At 43.2% G+C, this 6,371-nt stretch overlaps 1 long non-coding RNA gene across 1 annotated transcript; it reads right to left on the reverse strand.

Annotated features, from left to right (window-relative positions):
- Positions 1-996: 996 nt before the first annotated feature.
- Positions 997-5,246, reverse strand: LOC121481910. Its single transcript, XR_005985442.1, has 3 exons — positions 5,090-5,246; positions 4,556-4,617; positions 997-1,011 (listed from the first exon to the last, which is right to left on the reverse strand). It is a non-coding gene; the product is annotated as an uncharacterized LOC121481910 (long non-coding RNA).
- Between the last annotated feature and the right edge of the window lie 1,125 nt (positions 5,247-6,371).

A 6,371-nucleotide genomic window follows, 5' to 3' on the forward strand; every position in this document is an offset into this window, starting at 1 on the left:
CGAAATAAACAGGATGAATAAATAAATCACATAGTGAGGTAGGAGGTGATAAGAGCTGTGGGAATACTTGATGAGGAGAGAGGGGTTCAGGAATCCCGGAGTGAAGCAGGGAGTGAGCATGAAGATCCCATCAGGAAGGTACACGGTGACAAACAGGAGAACAAGGGGGCGAGCCATGGCGTACCTTGGAAGAAGAAGAATATAGGCAGAGGGGCCCACCACCGACTTGGATTAACATAAACAGGGAAAATAAAGAAAATTTATTGGAAGAGTCTCCAGAATTTAAGAAAAAATGAGAATTGCATATTATTTTTGGGGCCACGTAGAACCATGACCCCCCAGGGTGTCTGTGCCCCAGTCCCAGGGAGCAGACAATGTGATAGTTAATGAGGCAGGGACGATTAAAATTAGAGTAGGATTAAAGTTCCTAATCAGCGGACTTCCAAATGGGCAGATTACCCTGGTTTGGGGGGTTGGGCCCAGTGTCATCATCAGGGGTCTTTAAAATGCCAAGAGGGAGGCAGGTGAGAACCAGAGAGACCCAACTGGGAAGGACTTGTCTGGACAGCGTTGGACTTGAAGGTGGAGGGAGGGGCCGTGCGCCAGTGAGCCTCCAGCCTCCAGAAACTGCTTCTAGGCCCAGAAACAAGTTCTCCCCTAGAACCTCCGGGAAGGAATGCAGCCTGCGCACACCTTGACTGTGGCCCAGGGAGACTTGGCGAAGTTTGGGGTGGCACCTGTACAGCCGCATAGGAAACCACCCAAAGCTGAGCTGCAGAAACTTCCTGAGGCTGGTCAGGCAGGCCTGGGGTGGGGTGGGGGTGGGGGGGTAGGAGGTAGGCTGATGCTTTCGGATGACCCAGCATGAACCAGCCCTGGCCACGCTGCTCACCTGGGTGATGGCTTCTTCTAGGGATCGTACCTGCGGAGCACCTGTGGCAGCTGGGCTGCAGCCAAGCCACAAAGTGCGGGAAGCAGGTGGGATCAGGGTGGGCAGCTGGCCGGTCTCACCTGCAATTGAGACGATCCCGTGTGCTATTAGGTAGGAAGCCCCAATTTACAGAGGCGGCGGTGGGGGGGTGTACTGAGCTCCTAAATAACTTTCCCAAGTTGCAACAAGTGAGATTTGACTTCAAGATTCTTTGCCTTCAAGACCCAGGTTTTTATCAGCTCAGCCAAACTGCTCCAGTGAAGCCTGGCTCCTAGTGATGCTGTTCCCACATCAATGTGTCACCAAATCCCTGCAGTGGTGTGTGTTCAGGTGGCCTCATTTGTTGACCACGTTGTGTTAGTCAAGAGCTTTGCACCTTCCATGAAAACACGAGAGCACTGGCCCGTGTTGCAGGTTTGCAGGCCAAGCCAGTCGGGCCATGGCATGGGCCTTGGGTCATTACTGTTCTCTCTCTCTCTGGGCCTGGTCTTTTCAACTCTCCCCCTGCCTTTTTCCATCTCTGAGGGACCAAAGGGATTTTCCTGACTCTCCAGCTGTAGGGTTCTGTTTAATTAAATAAGGAATATTTACACGACCCAGTCGGGCTCGCTCATGATCTTACTACTTTTTAACCCAAGTTTCTATGCTTTTTCTCATCCTTTGAGATTCAAGTTGAGCTACTCTCTGTGCGCATGTAGGTAGCAGGCCATCTGTTATTTCTGCCTGCCAGCGTTCCCCCCTCTTCTCTTGCTAAGAGTGGCCTCATTTTTCTGTGAGAACCACCCCACCTCCCCCTGCATCCAGTCTTGGTAGCTCTGTCAATCAAAGTGTCACAGCCTCTCCTGGCCCAGAGGTAGCACGAGACTCCAGCTTAGCCAGTCGGACTTCCTGGGAACTTGAATCTAGAGAGCAGTGACCCAAAACTGAAAAGTGGTTAAAGCTGGTTCCCCAGCATGTTTCATGGTCAAGGTCTTTTCTGAGACCAAGAATTGTTGGGGAGTTTTCTGTAAATACGATGCTGCCCAATTTTCACTTCTTCTTAGAGTCAGTAAGCTCTCCATGATCTTCCAACAAATTATTTTTAATTTTCCTTGCTTATGTCGGCACAAGTCAGTGTCGGTTACTTGCAATTAAGACAAACAAATAAACTTAACTGATAAAATCTTGCCTCTTGACTAACTAGCTTAATTTACTTAAGGCTTTAATATTTTGTGCTTCAAAGGCTCTTTGCTATGTTACTAAATATGACTACCCTCCATTAATTAAGATGTAGATTTTGCTACTTAATATGGAATTTATTTTTCTCTACCCGTGTGGAGTTTTTTAAATTATAAACCCCAGGGTTGGAATAAAGCAATGTACCCTGCAATTTATCTGATAACCAATCTTTCCTTTATTTAGCGCTTCCCCCCCACACACACCCTTTTTAGGAATAAGTGACTAGAGATATGGTCCAAAATTTCAAGCCAGGGTCCCTTTCTTATTTGCTTTATACTTTACAGAAAACTCCCCCCAAATTCAGCTACCTATTTGTATGGTGTCTACATAAAAGTAAAATTCTGGAGTGAAGGCAGCCTTTTGAAAACACAAAATGGTACTTGGAGAGAGTAATTTATTGTGTGTTAATATCCGTTAGTATTAACACTTTCATTTGGTTTCCTTTGTCATAATAGTGGTGTAACATAGTCACAAATGTTAAGTTCTGGCCAATGTCATATAAGCAGATTTGCTGCATACCAGTTCCATTTTCTCCTCCTTCTTGCAGAATGGATTATTGATATGATGGCTGGAGTTCAAGCAGCCATCTTGTGCTATAAGTTGGAAATCACAGACTGAGAATAGTGGAACATCAAGAGAGAAGGTGCCTGAGTCCCTGAGGCTGCTCTGCTAGCCCTTTTTATGTAGATAAAAGAAAAATATATTCTTATCCTGGTTAAACCCATGTTACTTGGATTTTCTGTCAGTTGTAAATACCATAGAAATTTAAACCCTAAGTGATATAGCTAGCTGTATTCCAAATAGAGTATTTACCTCCCACCCCTCCTCCTTGTCCAATATGCACACTTCCCTTAGCCTCCTTGGATGATTTTAAATATGGTACAGGATAAATTGCATTTAATTGACAGTAAAACTCTATGCAACACATATGTTAAATATTAAACATGCTCATTATACCTGTAATGAATACATAGTCAATGAATATTCCTAGATAGGCTTGGACTTGAGCTTCACCTCACCCACACCCACTGAAGCTATTTTCCATCCCTGATCTATAGATCAAGGTCTCAGGCTGAATGGGCCTCTCTACTCCTGCCATGCAACTTTATGGATTTCCTGGAACCCTTAGGAAGATTCCAACTTTGGTCTTCTTCAAGATCATACAGTTTTAATTCTGACTTTACCACGTATGCATCTTTTGGCTTTGGTAGGTATATTGAATCTCTCAGTGTCTCGATTTTCTAACCTACAAAAATGAGAATAATCTTGTAGAGTTGTCATAAGGATTGAACAAAATAATGTATATAAAACTTTTAAAGTGTGATGTGTAGTGACTCCTCTAACAGTAAATTCAAAATAAATTTGAATTCATTCAAATTATGACTGTAATTTCATTCCAAAAGGGAAAATATGGAATTCATGAAGAGCTTGACAAGGGAAAACTCTGCCATTTGAGGAGATAGGTAGACAGAAGCCTAGATTGAGTACTGACTTCCTAACCATCACCCCAAAACCAAGGTCCTATTTCATGGTAAGGAGATAGCTTTGGGTGCAAAGATATTTATCATCCTCCTTTCTCATCCCTTTAATTTAAAATAGTTTTGTATCAAGTAGGTCTTGTTCTCTTCTTAGAATCCCAGAGGGCAGCAGAAATGTCTTCTTGAAAGTAGAGTTCCTTGGAGTTGAAGATGGTTTACTCATTTCAGTTGTCTCTGCTCCATCTTGGCTTATTCTGCTTTCCTGACTCACCAGTCTCTCCCAGGGGGTCCTGATAAGTCAAAAATACCATAAAGAGGCCAAAATGCTTTTCCCCAACTGACCAGAAGAACTACTCTCTCCTCGGCCTTCAAGGACACCCCTAGACTTTCTGAAATGAGGAATTTGCGTACAGTGTTTTGCAAATGGATAATATCTTTTAAAACTTTATTTTCCTTAAATTCTTTTGCCTACCTTATAAAGTCATTAGATTTTTTTAAAGTGTCCTTTTTAATAAACAGTCATCCTTGAAACTACATAAAACATGGCAAACAATTCTCAGTGGAACTATTTGCTTTCCAATTAATACAAAATTATATGGTAGAGAATTGAGGATTTAAGGGATTTGAGCTTCTTGACTTTTTTTTTCTTAAGGAAAAAACAATGTAGCCCTCATTTAACAATGTCTCTTGGTGGCGTCGAACCAGTTCCTTCTTAGTGTTATCTGATTCTGGCAAATTTACCGGGAAGACAAGATTACAGTGCCCACACTCTTCTTTTCAATCTTTCCAGAACCTTATTTGTATCTCTATGTCAACAGAGGGAAGAAAAGATAGTGTTTCATTTGGAGCGGCCTACAGCTACTGGCATGCTCCTTAATTAGTGTCTGTGACCAGTTAGCATTGTTTAGATTTCATTCAACACACTTACCCAGAAATGCGCTCCTTCTCGGCTGCTGTGGTATGCACCAGCTGTCTTTAATCTCTCAGGACCTAATTCACAGACCAAAAATTCTGTTATGAGCACAAATGTCTGAGAGTGGGCTTTTGTTTATTTTTTGCTTAGGAGACAACTTTCATATATATATCTCTGCCATTAAAAATAAATGAGTAAATAAGTACCCAAACAAACACAACAGGCAAAAAGCAGAGTATCTCACTTCCAACTACACTACACTTTGGCTTATATGGAAGTCGCACGTCTTTTTGGTCCAGTAATTACTTCTCTTCTCTTAGAAATACTACACGTGTCCCTAAATGCCATTCTGAAGACTAAACAAATCCATGACAAAGAAGAAGGACAAAGAAGCTTATGGTTTCAGGCAAAAAGATCATTATTTCCATTGGCCAAGCCACGCACATTCCAGTTCTTATAAAAGCCTGCCGCTGAACGCTACCTTAGTTCACATTCTCCCTTTCTGAATGTGTGAGCAGGGCTGTCAGCAGGCAGTGCTTGCCCACGCACCTGGGTGCTTTTCCCTCGTTCCAATACGTGGGGCAACGGGAACACAGCTCCTCTTGTCAAGGTTATGTGGAACTGGGTGCTGGTGGTAAGGCGATCCCAGCGCCCACTGGAGCCTGGATTCTGCATTCCCCCAGTAACTTACGCACATTGCATATGACTTCTGTCCCTGTGACTTCATCACGTTACAACGCCAGCACTCGGTACAGTTTTGGCCATGCGGCGAGTAGTCAATATCTGTTTAATGAATAATAATGAAAAGCAACACTTTATACATGTGTATTATCTGCCAGGCACTGTACCAAGGCTCTTGCAAATATTAACTTGTTTAATCCTCATGACAGTGCTAAACTGTAGCAGTTACTATTGTTCCAACCTACAGGTGAGGAAACTGGGACACAGAGAGAGAAAGCAACTGGTTCTTAAGTGGCAGAGTTGGGATTTAAATCCAGGAAACCAGATTCCAGAAGATACGGCTTTGACCCACCACACCACCCTTCTTCTCTCTCCCCACCTTCAACCCCCAGGCCTTTCTGCCTCACCTCACCCAGTGGTGGTCCCTGAGGTCTCTTCTGTTCTATAAAGTGTGATTCTAGCCTATGATTCTTGGAGAGCTGATGGGGCACAGAGAATCTTCCATTACCCACCCAATACCCCTCCCTTAACATTCCTTGGTCTTAAATTCTTGGTAAGATTACATAAGGGAGCATGGAACCATGATTTGCCCTTCTTCCAGAAATAAAAATCTTCCATAAAAAATACAAGCATCAGAACAAACAAGAAAATTGCACATGGTCCCCATTCCTCCAGTATCATTTTAATATAAAATTAGTTCACAGGTATAAGGATTCCTAGAATTCTATTCAATGGCTGAACATCACCAAAAAGGAACCAGCACAGATAGCCAGGGATTTATGACAGCACAAAGGGCCCTTAATAATACGCGAGAGACCAGAAAGCACAAGCTGAGTCCTGAGCCAGCCGCCGAAGAAGGTGTTAGAGAACCACAGAGGGAAGGGAGAAAGTAGAGGCTATAAACATGTGTATTTGTTTTTCCCAAGAAGCTAGGCTATGAGGGAAAGGAGGGAGGGCCAGTGGCAACAACTGGAACATAGAGATGAAGGGATATCTGTTTAAGGATTAATAAATAGGTCCTTAGCTTGCTGATAAGTAACCTGTTGATAGTAAGAAGAGATGGGAAATACCAGGTGATGGGGAAGGATAATGTATAACACGTTAGTCTGGTCCTCCTTAGATAGGAGGGGATGGGATGGAGAAGAATCTT

The sequence above is a fragment of the Vulpes lagopus genome, chromosome 24, assembly GCF_018345385.1.
Source record: "Vulpes lagopus strain Blue_001 chromosome 24, ASM1834538v1, whole genome shotgun sequence".
Lineage (NCBI taxonomy): Eukaryota > Metazoa > Chordata > Mammalia > Carnivora > Canidae > Vulpes > Vulpes lagopus.